Here is a 15,576-nt window from a genome sequence, read left to right as displayed (position 1 = left end):
ATAGAACATTCAACTCAGTGTACTGTTCTACAGTGGAATCGCTTGCATGCGAAGACACTTGGACGAAATGGATGCAGTTAAAGCAAATGTAGTTAACATGGTAACATATGCCATATTGTAAATATAAACACATTAAAGTTGATGACTTTCTGATTTCGATCGAACAGGAATGCATGTGCCAATAGAGCTTGTTTCTACTTCCTGTGGTGCTTAAACACGATCTTTGCCGATATCTCCCGCGAAGATGTTGATTGCTAAAACATTAACATTAAATTGCAGCGTTATACAGAATGCATTTTGTAAAAATGAAGTAAAATAAATGAACGATACAACATAATAACACATTTACATAACACATCTCATCTTCAAAATCCGATATGAAATTATAACAAAAACAAGTACATATGGCGATAAATGGTGTCATTTTTTAATTGTTTCAAATATGAAATGTAAAATAATAAAATATGTCAATTTATGCATTTGTTAAATTTAGTGTTATGGATTGATATACATTTTTTATTATTAAATAAAAAGTTTCCGAACGGCTTCTGTGAGTGAGGTGGGGATGGCGGGTCCACATTTGCACATTTTAGCCGTTCAATGACCTTTTAGTAGTAGTATTACTATTATTGGTAGTTTTTTTGACCTTTCAGTCAAGGGTAACCCATAAAAGTGCAAGCACTTAATTCCAATCGGGTCCTTTGTTTTTTTTTGCTGAAGAGACAGCAAGCATAAGAAACAGTATTGAGGTACAAGAAATCCGGATGCGATACCCCAGCTCTTTGCGAATAGATCCCTTGGTTCGTTAATGTGCTCAGTGTATAGCACCGATACAATGCAAGAATTACCTGGGTTTAATACCAGTACATCTCTAGTGTTGGGTGGGAAACACTTGAAGCATTTCTGAAATGGCCAGTGCCCCGGCCAGGAATTAAACAGGGACCTCTGGCATGGTAGCCCAGAGTGTTACCACTCGACCTCTGCACCACCCAAATTTATTAGTTATTAGATATAATAATACAATACCGAGCGCAGAAATGGTATTGTCAAACGTATCGTTAACACCTGATTTGATGTTTTTGTATGTTAAGTCTTTGGATGAGTTCAACTCTAATAGTTAATATGGCATTGGTCACTTAGATAAAAGAATGGCTAATTGTGTTCATAATTTGAATTTTAAATGATTGTTTTGGAGTTTTATTATTTCTTTATACATGTTTTATTTCCATAAAGTTGGCATCTTTTGTGGAACTTGCAGTTATGCACAAACATTGACAACCTTTATATCAACTTATATAGTATATGCGTCTTAATAATTGTTAATACTATTCTTTTAATAATTCTAAATGGAGACGACCGTCATTCCAAGATTCAGGTCTAAATATGGGACCAACGCCATGATAAATGTTTAAATTCAACACTAACAATATGTATCCGTAGATATACGATAAGGATTGCACATTTGCAATCGAGAAGCTCACGTCCTATTTTTGCATTCTAATTTACAGAGCTCATGGTCATAAGGTGTTTCGTTTTTTTCATGTACGACATTTGGTATTTGACACTATGGTAACACAATATATTGTCAAAGATCCTGAGAAATGATACAATCTCCAATGGTAATCTGTGACATTAGAAGAAGCTTTATAACGAATACATCACTTGGAATAAATAAAAGCATTAAGACGAAATCCTTATTTACCGCATTTAAATGTTAATTAAGGACACTTAATATATGAAAATAAGTATAGTGACTTTATGAAACATGTCGTTTGGTATTATTTTTTTGTTACTCAAAATGCCATATTGTTCTGATTGGAATCATGTAGATGACCATGTGACTTTATATTTTGAATATTTGAACGGTTTAAATACTGATGCATTTGTGTTTGTTGTCCTATCTTGTTTATATTTGTGAACGTCTAAATGTATTAAAGATTTGGATATCTAATTTCTCGGTACGCCAAAAATATGCCGTACGTAATAATAATGACATCGTTGATTGCGTCAATACTGCACTGGATGCTATATATTTCAAATAGTGTGCATTATATATGAAGTTAACACAGGCTTGACAAAAATAAATTCTCTATTGCAATCTATCAATATGTCAGATAATTATATGTCAAGGACTATTATTAATAGTTCACGTATCGCTGTCATAAAACAAAGACTCAAACGTAAAGTATATATAACATTATTATGAAATCAACAATATTGTTATTAATATACAACCTTATGTGAATATCTGTCCTGTAATACTATAGTTAATTTATCATCCACACACTCGTGCCATTGCCATTGACGACTTGAAAGCGAAGATCTGTCGACAAAAGTAATCAGAGTAATTTTGCCTGGTACTTGACTCCAATGATCTGTTTTGTAAAAATATACATTGGTTTTGAGCTAATGTGTTCAGTTTCAGACTTCACTGAGTGCAAATACATATTTGGTTTATTGTTTTAGTGTTTACTTGCTTATAAATGGTTAACTTGCATCGGCAGCCTATATAATTACACTAAGTCAGGTTGTTCAACAAACATTTTTATTACGTGTTATTTTAGTCGGAAGTATCAATAAGTATCATGTAAGTTATTGAAAAGAATGTTTATATCGATAATATTTAACACGTATAAATGTACGGCGCAGGACATGACATCTGCACACGTTTTCTGTGTATAATTGTAAGTCTTACAAACGATGCCACCTTTATGGAAATAATAGCTTGTTATAAGGAATAATACAACTACACAACACATATATAAGAGACAAATTATGAACATAATAGACTACTGTTTCATTTAATGAAACTGATCAATGACATAAACAATATTAGAAAAGAAATGCTTCAGAGATTAAACTGACAAACACAGTTATGCTGGTGTTATCGATTCCCTGGTATATAAAGCCATCAGTCGAAGGTTTATTACTAAATTTTAAGTATAACATAATCATTTTAACTTAAATAAAAGAGTGCTGAAAATGTTAGTTTTCAATTGGAAAAAAATACATTAATTGTATGGTCTCTACCAATTCCTTGTTACTGCATGTGCATAAAGCATAGAGCAAACAATGTTTTCCTTAATTGTATTATTAATATATAGTTTATCAAAATGTAATGTTCTCTTTCAAATGAAATCATTGACACTTAAAAGAAAGTAAAACTTTTGAAATCATGTTTCATTCGCTCTTCAATGTCAGTGGCGACTTTATGACGTCTCTTGACGTGATATAGCTTGTAGTTGGATCGCCTTTGTTGTTTAGAATCAAGTCTTAATTGAGCTGTCACTTCATCGGAATTTATTGTGTATCAGCAATTGTGTATTTTAACAATTTGTATATTCAAATTTACATGGGAGTAAACACGTGCATTTTAATTAGTATCATTTACAATATATCTTACTAATGAATGAACAATAAATTTCCCCTAACCACCAATTGGCAGCCATGTTCATTACTACATGTAATTGTTCGAATCGTTATTTTATGCATGCCTCACGAGATTGACTCTTACGAGTTGCGCTCAAATGTAAGTTCTTTTTCAATCACGACAATAAGGATCATCGTATGTAAAATGAGATGTTGTTCAAAAATAACTTCAACTTACAAGACTCATGTTAAATTATGCTCTTAATTGTCGACCTAGAAATCAATACGAGTCTTTTAAGCCTACAGCTAAATGATTTTATAGAACAAATACGACTCATAAAGAAAAGATAAGGTATTCTCCACGGTTATTTTTAGATACGGTTTTCTCCACGGTTATTTTTAGAAATGTACATAGGACTAACTTTTGTTGGCCTTTCACCCCTGATTTTGTCATTCAGGTCATTGGGTACGCAGTCGTTAAAACGAGTTAACGAGTGTGTGTGTTTACGATTGATTATTTAGGGGATAATACACGGCTGAGATGGGCCGAGCAGTGATAATCGGCTCGCAGGGGGCATAACCCGGGTTTGCGACCTGGGGCCGATTATCACTGCCCGGCCCGGCTCAGGCGTGTAATAATTTCTATAATATATATCTTACTTATATACAAAATTATAGATGGGCACAGGTTTTGAGTCAAACTATTATACTATTTTGGTTCTTCACAAAAATTTATGAGAAACCAACTTTCCGTACTTTTATTTTTCCATTCAATTGATTACGCAATTTATGACGTATCTCGTGTGACGTAATTTAAATGACGAAATTAGCTAGACGCTTTGGATTTAAGGACAACATAAATTCGGACTTGGAGGGTTTTTATTTAACAATTAAATATTTTGTAAGCATCGAACGATTATTGTGTGTGTTTACGATGGATTATTATCATATTACTATGTTAGCGTTTCCGATCGCCAAAATCGCCAAAGGCGATTGAATCTTTCAGCTGGCGATTAAAGTTTAGTTGTGAATGAAAATGGCGATTGCAAAAAACCCTGATATTTCTCTATAAGTATATAATTTTCCTTACTTTTAAAGACAACTCGGTACCGATTTCCAAATGTAATCGCCATAAAAGCTCCAGGTGGTAATGGATAGTCCATTGATAAGAGATAACCGGATCGTATATTCAATATAAAGAATTGAAACTCCAGCTGCTGGAGCAGAATTGAATTCTCATGAAAACAAATAGATGGTCCTTTATTAAGGCAAGTGACCGATTTCCCAAACATTACAAAACAGCACAATACAACACAATACAAACCAACATAAACACAAAATATGAACAAAGCTGGGGTCACCGCCTTGGAACGGTCAATGCAAAGCATTGGCAAGCCACATAACACAGTCATGTATGCTGCCAGATGCATCACGGGACATTTTCGGGTGACTTTCCAGTCGCCAAACTGTGATATATAACGTCCAATCGTTAACGAGAATGTTTATGGAGGCGGAGTTATATAGTGATTATTATTTTTGATTGACGTGTGTCACAGAGTAAGCGTTTATTAACAATGAATCACAGTTGTAGCATTAATACGTGATATAAAACCGGTAAATAAAGCATTAATTATGAGAAGTTAATTGCAATTGGTGAGCAGTGTAAAATTACTTACGGCGAGTGAGTTGTGAAAAACAAAACCCGTTAATTATTTGATGCGGTAACAAATTAAATCTAGTGCATGTATATTTTATCATGTCAATTTGTAAAACTGATTTACACCGTTTTTCCACAGCCACATGATAATAACTATTCACTATGCACTAATACCGGTATGCCATGTAAAACCCGTGTTACAAGAAAGAGCGCAAAATTATTGGTGTCGTCTGCAATGCCAAGTTCTACGCATGCAAAGCATGCTTTTGTAAAAACAGACGATGTGTAACTAAATATAGCCTAGCCGCTCAGTACATGCAGTATTTAAGACTTACAAATTTACCGGTACGTTTGAATAAATTATACATTGCAGTGAATGTATTTTTGAAGCACCAGACTACGGCAAAAACTATTGGAAGAGGGGGGGGGGGTGGCAAATAGGAGTTGTGCAAGACCCACCCAATCAAAGACCGGGGCATATCTGAACGTTCTAACATTGTATACCGTTTATGCAATTCATCCCACTCGTCTCAGAAAGGCTTACAAGGCTCGACAAGCCTCGCCATGTAAACATTTCTTCACTCGTGGGATAAACTTAAGTACACATTCACACTAACATGGTATTCTCTATATTTATTCCAAATTACCATCATGTCACTTTAATGATGATAAGTTAAAGTGCGTTGTGTAGTGCGGTCAAGGCGTTTAAAAAAAAACAACAACTTGTGATTAGCCCAGGTAACCACCATACCGATAAGTAAAACATATGTGAAAACGTTCTCAAGTTATCCTGCACAATACAAAAAGTTGTTTACGTACCGGCTGACCATTGTGCGATGCGTGTTTTATTTCGGAGTAAGTATCCAATTTAATGTAAATGAAAATATTACATGCACACAGAACGTATTATCGCCTAAACTTTGCTCTTTTAGAAAACTCAAATATTTTGATGTCGTTTACACTAATTTACTGATCGTGCGCTCATAAAATATAGCGAACCAAATGAGAAAAATACTTTATCTTGCACGTAAAAAAATAAATGTAGATTCTGCCTAAATATTTTACAAGAAAATGTTTTATTGAAATAAACATGTCACCAGACCATTTTGTTGTTGTCATACGAGAATTATTAATGCGTCTTACAAAAGTCGTGAAACACTTACATGAGGAAGAATCAATAAAAACACATGGTTCAGAAGTTGTCCTATCTGCGTCATCTAGATGTTCGTAACATATTTGGTTGCGTTGTTTTTTGTTTCATAATAGAAGGTTGTTTTAGAAATAATCGTCGGGTAACCGTTGGTTATTGCGGTAATAACCAACGGTATGGAGTTCCGATGCGTAGGAATTAAACCACGAGGGCGCAGCCCGAGTTGTTTGATAACAAGCATCGGAACGACATACCGTTGGTTATTACCGAAATAACAACGGTTACCCGTCGATTATTTCCATTCAAACACGATTTCATTAATAAGTTATTTGCGATTTAAAGGTTATAAACGAGAATTATAACAACCGAATGTACGAAAACGTGACGTCATCCTAACAATGGCACTCAAATGACGTCGTCGTCATTCATAAACAGTGCGCGGACAATCAAAGTGACGTCATACTTATCTCCGTTGGTATATCGTGGTAATAACCCACGGTCGTTTTCCTTCTTTTTATATAGAAAACAAGTTACGTGCCGTGATAGAATTAAGTTTATTCTTCATTCTAATCTCCAATTAAATGAAAACGAATAATCGAGATCACTATAAAATAAAATATCATGCAATCTGAAAGTAAAGATCAAAGCGTCACCCAATAAAATGCTTTGGAATGAAATGTTCAAACAAAAGTTTGGCCCACACATAAACGTGTATAATTATAAATCTACTAACTCAGTAACAATTTCCATATACACACTAAACTAAGCAATTTTTTAATGAGCACAATGTAGACAAATTGAAAAAAATGAGCATGAGGACTTTTAATGGTTACATTAAATCATGATCCATATGTTTACCGTTCAACTTCTTATTCCTAATGTTTATTACGATTATCTGGAGGTTGTATCCTATTATAATAGGTTCTAAAATCTTAAACATAAAAATTAGTCAGCATATACATGTATTTATGTTCTTATGCTTGTACATCAGAAGTTGTAATTATGAAGTGCTGTTGAACATGTTAATTAATTATTGAGTAAATTTATTGCAAATTAGTCAAATTATTGTTATCTGCTTCTAGTTTTGAAAAAAGAATTGCAATTCTAAGAGGTCACATTTTATTAACACGTGTATTGTTTGTAATAAATTCTGTGCTGTGTGAGAGGTAGGGCTTGCCATCCGCCGGTATAAGCACCAATGTGCTTTGTGCTTTTGCATGCGATGATCATCATTTTAATTATTGTCTTAATTTTCAATATCTGATAATTTAACTTGAGGTAAATGTTTTCCTGTATTTGATAGTGTCAATAAATCGATGCGTCCTTTAATGAAAAAAGAACTAGAGAATCATGTGCGTTATGTAAATGCACTGTTACCATGTATTGAATAACTCCAATGTCATGATTCACGTTCAATTTAAAGGTACATACACATACACAATAATAAGGAAGTTAAATATATAAGCTTGTCAGTTGTTTGTGGTGAACATGCATATAATTGATAGCTATGATTTTAACGTACACGTTTAAACGTTTAGAACGTTTTTATGATTTTGAAAATGTCAACATGCTATTTAGTCGTGTAGAATGAAAGATCGTCATTTTAGAGCAATTAATATGGTCGTTATTATGGCGTTCGGTGAGTGATTGATGAGACGCATGGAAATCCAGAAGTATCTTGAAACATTCCAGCAGAATATCACATCAAATTAAATATGATGGTTATGGTGTGCAGATAAAAACAAACGTATGTTAAAGAACGGAATAAAGTTAACATAGATAAAACGTTTAAAAAATATGTTTACATATATTTCTTTCAATGTGAAAGACATCCGTTCATCTGTTTTTGGTTTATTTGTTGGTGTTTACTACTTTTTGATATGTAGAAATGTAGAGGTACAGCAGGTTACGATTGATTGTAAGCCGTGTAGGAACATCGTTATTTTCTAGCAAAAGAGTCAACAAAAACAAGAATTCCATTAGAGGTTTTCCTTTGAAAGGCACATTGCATATTTAGGTAGCGATGTTGAAAATTACCATTTTTTATGTATAAAATAATGTCCTCCCTCGGAAGTTTCCCAGTACTATATTTGTTCTTTATGCTTGCAAAGGAAGATTGGTTTTAGAGGCACAGTTTCTCTGTGTTATAAGGTTTCAGTGTAAGTTTTTTTGTACTTACCTGTCATGAACCACGATAAGTACAGGCGCACCAAGACTGTGTTTGAATTGCACATGATTTGTTGTTTTATGAATGTTTGTGTTAAAAATAATGTTATTTGCATAATCATGTAATATCGCCTGAAATGCTTCTTGTGTGTAGCGAAAATTAAATAACATGCATGAATACATATGCGACAGAGGTCCTCACATTCTCCTTTTGCCTAAAAACTCCAATTTTAACAAATAATTGTTTGTTTATGGCTTAAGTTGACATTTGACTTTAAAAGTGCCAGTGACCTTATGAGAGACACACCTTCGATCGTTGGTTATCAAGTATTGTAAGTTATTTTAAAATTGCATTCTGAAAATATAAAGAAGTGAAACTTCAGCTGCTGGAGCAGTATTGGATTCTCATTAAAAACAATTAGTTAGTCCTTTATTTAAGGCAAGTGACCGATTGCCCAAAAAGTACAAAACAGCACAATACAGCACAATACAAACCAACATAAACACAAAATAAGGCTACATTCCGATTAGCTGTTTTATGGCCACACAATTACATTTTAATAAATATTATTTTGGCCTAAGAGGTAGTAATACGTGTGTTAAACACGATACCTTGCCTTATGGTAATTTACATTTGCGACAAGATTATTTAAAATGGCCTGGAAATGCCATGCCCATTTATGGCATTTTTTAAACTTCTAATATATAAATTTGACCCCGATCTTTGAGATGGCTGTTACACGTGACATGTTGTTATATTGTGATTTACACTAACATGTCAAGTTATAATAAAATCCATCACCATATTAAAAAGTAATATCTTACACGGACACAACTTGGACAGACGTAAATCAAAAGAAAAATAGTGACCTAAGCAGAATTTTATTTGAACGATTTCGGTGAGTGATTGAAGAGACGCATAGGACAAACACAGCGAAAAAATGTTCGCTAATCGAAATCCAAAAGTCTATTGAAACCATTCCGCAGAATATTTATCAAATAACAATATGCTGCTCACGATGTTAAGATAGAAATAAACGTATGTAACAGAACTGAAATAAAGTAAAAAGAGATTAAACGTTTAAAAAAGATGTTTATACATTGTATATATATTTGTTGCAAAGTGAAAGGCACACTTTTATCTGTTAATTGTTCATTTATTGATGCTGCTTTTTCAATATTAATTTAGTCTGTGTCACGGGTTTGTTTTGTCGCAAATGAATACGTGTGCATTTTGTTTTTGAAATACATAGAATCCAAATATTTATCTCACATCAAATTTGTTAAGAACATTCTCCGAAATAAAAATAAAAATTATGCCAATCACATTTCCTTGACATGCTATTTTATTGAAATATGTGCTATGTTTATATGGCTATGTACTGATTGTATTCGCCAATAAAATTGTCTGTCTGTCGGTCTTAAAGTACAATAATAGTTAATTTTAAATGATAGTCACACAATGTAAATGTACATTTACATTTTTGCAACATAAATTGAAAAAAACCCTGACAACAACAACAACAACATAACAACATACAAACGAGTTGGTCTCTTCTGAAACCATAGATACAACACGAGGAACATATTCGAATAACAAAATGTATTGTTCCAGTCCACATATGGTATAGGAATTGTAAACAACCTCATTATTTAAGATATAAGAACACACAGCATAGTTAACTTACAAAATATCTCAGCATAAAGACCGAAAAGTAAGCATAATTGACAACGCAAATTCATTTGATAGTTGCAATATATTTATATGAAATATGAATTATAACTTAAATACTCTTGCTTAATCAATTTAAGAGACTTTTGTATAAATGCACAAAACCCATTCACGTTAGTAAGTCGCGTATCTGTGCCGTGTGTAGTTACGCTGTTGTGTGTATATATGTCTGTGTTTAGATAAACATGCTTACCGAAAAAAAGGATTGGTCCGGTCAAAGTCAATATTTCAATACTGAATAAAGAACCCGGGAAAACGAACACAATGGCCCCGGATAATTTGGTTGAAGGCATCAGGGAGAGTGTTTCAACATAATTAAATGGCCTCGTAACAAGTCAACGACCTTTGCATGTCCAAGATATACGAAGTAATTAAGTGCTTATGTTTTTAAGGGAAATCGCGACTGTTACAACGACATGTTTATTGTAACGTGTTTACAACGTCTGTGCACAAACCGTTTTGTTTCATTTAGATCAAACACCCAAAACTGACACACGTACACCAATGCCGAGCATTAACCAAAAAACGTACTCGACCTATCTTATCCTCTTAAATCAGATCCATCTCAACCTATGGGTCTGTGTTTTCCTTAGTACTCGCAACCAGCAGCGTAAAATGACTAAGATACAACTGTAAATGCAAATAGTACCTATCGAAAATAGTAAAATATCATTTAAAGCATAGCTGACATAGTATAATTTAATAATTTACATAAAGACTGCATGTATTGCTATATATTTTAAATATAGTATATTATAGATGAAATGCACACAGGCGTGCCAAAATTGGTTCTCTATTCCAATATATCAATGTGCAAAGAATTATATTTCACGGACTTGTATTAATAATTCACAAACCGCTGGAATACAATAATGTGTGTATATATAACATTACTTTGAAATCAACATTATTGTTATTAATATACAACCTCATGGGAATATCCGTCCTGTCATACTATTGTTTATGTATCATCCACAAATGCGCCTCAATGTCATTGACGACTTGATAGAGAAGATCTGTCGACATAAGTAATCATAGTATGTTGGCCTGTTATTCGACTCCATTTGTCTGTTTTACACAAAATAATAAATTGGTTTTGAGCTGATATGTCTAGTTTTAGACTGCAGTGTGTGCTAATTCATATTTGGTATCTTTTATTTAGATGTTTACCTGCTTACAGATGGTTTCCATGTCCGAGTTAGTTATATGATAACATTAAGTGAAGTTGTTTAAAATATATTAGGTTCTTTTGTACGTGTTTATATATATATATATATATATATATATATATATATATATATATATATATATATATATATATATATATATATATATATATATATATATATATAGATATAGATATATATATATATTGCGCACAGCATGACATCCGCACATGTTAGTTTAGATGTTGAACTAAAAACAATGCCAGTGTTCTTTGCATAATTGTAATTCTTACCATAGATGCCAACTTTGAGGAAAATAAATCATATATAAAGGAATAATAAAAATACAATACAAACATATTAGAGCCAAATTATTAACACAGTCAGCTACTCTGTCATAAAATGCCAGTATTACATGACATACACTATTAGAAAAGAAATACTCCAAAGACTTAACATACACATGGATAAATTCTAGTGTAAACGATTACGACGCATATGAAGCCCTCTCTCCAAGATTTTAATTGAACTAATATAACAATTAAAATATTAATGTTAAAATTGGAAATAAATCAATAAAATGGTCTCTAAATAATGCTTTTTCGCTGCTTGTCCATTAACAATAGAGCAAACACTGTTTTCCTTAATTGAATTATAAACATATAGTTAATTAAAATGTTATCTTTACTTTCAATCATATACAATCATTGACATTTAAGTGTTATTAAAACTTGTGAATTATATTTCATTTGCTCTTCAATGTCAATGTCAACTTGACGACGCCGCATTTTACATAAAATAATCGGTATTCCGACCGACTTTATCGTTCTTAATCAAGTCTAAAGGGACTGTCAACCACGGCGACGAAGAAAAGAAAAGTTGTAAAATACCGTATTTTTTACAATTATTATATTATAGTGATTGAAATATCACGACTGGTATTTTACATTACTTAAAAAACAGTTGTTAAGTGTTCATATTTTCAGTATATTCGGTAATAAATTTTACTGGGTATGTCTACCAGGTAACTACCAGTTAACTATAAATAACGCCAGTAGATTGATCATCATCGTCACGTGGTGAACCCAGGAATGCAAATTGTGCATGCGTAGTGACTTGAATATATTTTATATATAAAATGATCAATCTACTTGCGTTATTTATAGTTTGTAATTCGTTATGTAACCTATTTTCGCGATGTACTTTCGACGTCACATCGCGAAATTTTATTATCGAATATACTGAAAATATGAACTTTTTTCAAATAATGTAATGCACCAGTCGTGATATTTAAATCAATATAAACTAATAATTGTAAAAAATACGGTATTTTAGAATAGTGGTTGACAGTCCCTTTAAATTAACATTAAAGTAATTTGAATTTATTGTTTATCAATAATTGTTTATTCTTACATGTTTTTTTATACAAATGGGAGTAAACCTAAGTGCTCTTTAATTGGTTTCATTTACCATTTATCTAACTAATGACTAGACAATATATTTGTCCCCTAACTGACAGCCATGTCCGTCACTATTTGAAATTATCAAAATATATTTTTACTTGTGCTTGCTTCGCGAGATTGAATCTGGCGACTTGACCTCAAACTATGTATTCTTTTCGAACATGACAATTAGGATAATCGTAGGTAAAATGATTCTCTAGATGTTTTTTTCAATAATAACTTAAAGTTACAAGTCTCGCTTAAATTGCGCTGTGAAGTGTTGACATACAATTTAATACGTTTTTCATTAGTTCCAAATTACAAACATGTCACTTATAATGATGATAAGTTAAAGCGCGTTCTCTAGTGCGGACAAGAAGTTTTGGGTTAAAAACATTTAACAAATTCAGCGTTTGCCTTAGTTACATGCCAGAACATGTTTTTTGTCACAACATGTCACAAGACCAATAAGTTATAACCATTATGTTATTTTCATACGAGGAATATAAATACGTCTTACACAAGTCGTAAAACGTTTAAGTGAGGAATAATCAATAAAAACGCAGGGTTCAAAAGTAGTCCGATCTGCGCCATCTAGTTATTGGCAACATACGTGGTTGTGTTGATTATTGGTGTTGTTTAATTGTATTATTAATTGCTGTTTCAATTGAAATGAATACGAATTATCGAGATAACTATAAAATGTAATCTAATGCAATATCTGAAAGTTTAGATCATACCGACACGCAGTTAAATGCGTTGGAATGAAATGTTCAAACAACAGTATTACCCATACATAAACGTGTATAATTATAGAAAATCAATTGAAATATATGCTGACGTATGTGTGGCATAATTGCTAAAACTTTTAGCAACTTACTCAGTCAAAATTTCCATATATACACTTAACTAAGCATTGTTTAATGAACACTCATACAGGAATGTAGACACATTAAAATAAAAGAGCATGGGTACTTCTCAATGGCTTCATTAAATAATGATCCATATGTTTACTGTTCAACCACTTCTTCCTGAGATTAATGACGATTAGCTGGAAGTTGTATCCCATTATACTATGTTCTTAAATCTTGAAGATAAAACATATTCAGCATATACATGTATTTATGTTCTTCTGGTCGTACATCAAAAGTTGTAATTTTGTAATTTTGTAATGCTGTTGTACATGTATATTAATGATTGAGTACATAAATTGCAAATAAATCAAACTAGTATTATCTGGTTCTCGTTTGGAAAAAGAATTGCGATGCTTAGATTTATAAACACGTGCATTTTCTGTTATTAAGTCTGTGATGAGTGAGAGATCAGGCTAGCCATCAGCCGGTTGAAGCATCATGGTGCTTTGTCCTTTCGCAAGCGGTGAGCATTATTACAGTCATTTGTCTAATGTTCAATACTTGATTATGTACTTGATTATGTAATTGGACTTACATGTTTCCTGTATTTGATAGTGTCCCTTAATATTATGCGTGCTTTGCTGACAGATGGACAGGAACATTATGGGCGTAATATAAACTCACTGTTGTCTTGGGTCGGTAACTATTGATTCATTTTCAATTAAGAGATACATACACTGACACAATCGTAACGGCATTGAATATAAAAGTGTCATTTTGGGGGTATCACTATTGAAAATTATTGATTGCTTTGATTTCATCTCGTTTGACAAAACAATTTCACATTCGATTTATCTGTGTAGAATTGAAGATCATCATTTAAGAAACAGCATATGATGGGATTTTGTGGCCATGATTATGTTTATAGGATGAGTGATTGATGAGACGCACATGGCGAACACGTACGTCAAACACTATCCGCTAACTGAAATCCGGACAAAATGTATTAAGTTTCTTGGAAATATCTCAGTATAATATTAATTAAATTGAACTATGATGGCAACGGTATTAACACACTCAGAATATATGTATTTTAAGAGAATTGAAAATAAGTTTACACAAATAAATGATTTTTGCGATAATATTTGTACGTAATGTGTTCAGTGTGGAAGGAAGAGTATCTGTTTGCTGGTTTATATTTTGTATTAACCTTCTGGTGTTAACGAACAAAAAGTGTTTGCCGATGGAAATCTAGAAGTCCCTTGAAATGATTGCAGCAGAATATTTATCAAGTTAAATCATGATGGTTACGGTGTTAAGATAAAATAAACGTATGTAAGAGAACTGAACTAAAATAACAAGATAAAACGTTTAAAACGTACACGTATATATATTTTAATGTGACAGGCACACTTTCATCTGTTTGCTGGTTCATTTGTTGATGTTACCTACTTGTTCAAATGTATAATTGTTGAACAGATATTGATTAATTGCAATCCATGTTGGAACATCGTTATTTTCTTGAAAAATAGACACAAAGACAAGTATTGTGTTCTTTATAGGTTGCGTTTGAATGACACACTGCAAATTTTTGAGCGACGTTCAAAATTACAATAAAGATGTATTAAATAATGGCCTCCATCCGAAGTTTCCCAGTACTGTATTAGTACTGTATGCTTATTTAGTTTGTTTTAATGGCACACTTCCTTGGTTTTGTAATGTTATTTCAGATTCGTTGATTAGGTTAAATTGTTTAAAGCAATCGTTTATCGCGCGCACACAGCGATATGGATACAATTTCAACAAACACAATCACATTATTTTATATAAACAAGAAAAAACATCATATCAACCAATCAATATGATTACTTTTCTACAAAAATAAAATATATAAGTCGCATATGAAATTCTCTACAACTGTAGCATATTTTAAAATTTCAATTTCATATAAACAAATGTGTATTATACATTATGCGATGTTTTGTTCAAAACAACAACTATTTTTAGCTCAAACTAAGTCAAATGTATGTATGGAGATAG

Source organism: Dreissena polymorpha, chromosome 6 (genome assembly GCF_020536995.1).
Source record: "Dreissena polymorpha isolate Duluth1 chromosome 6, UMN_Dpol_1.0, whole genome shotgun sequence".
Taxonomy (NCBI): domain Eukaryota; kingdom Metazoa; phylum Mollusca; class Bivalvia; order Myida; family Dreissenidae; genus Dreissena; species Dreissena polymorpha.
The sequence above is the reverse complement of the archived record's forward strand: the minus strand, read 5'-3'. Positions refer to the sequence as shown.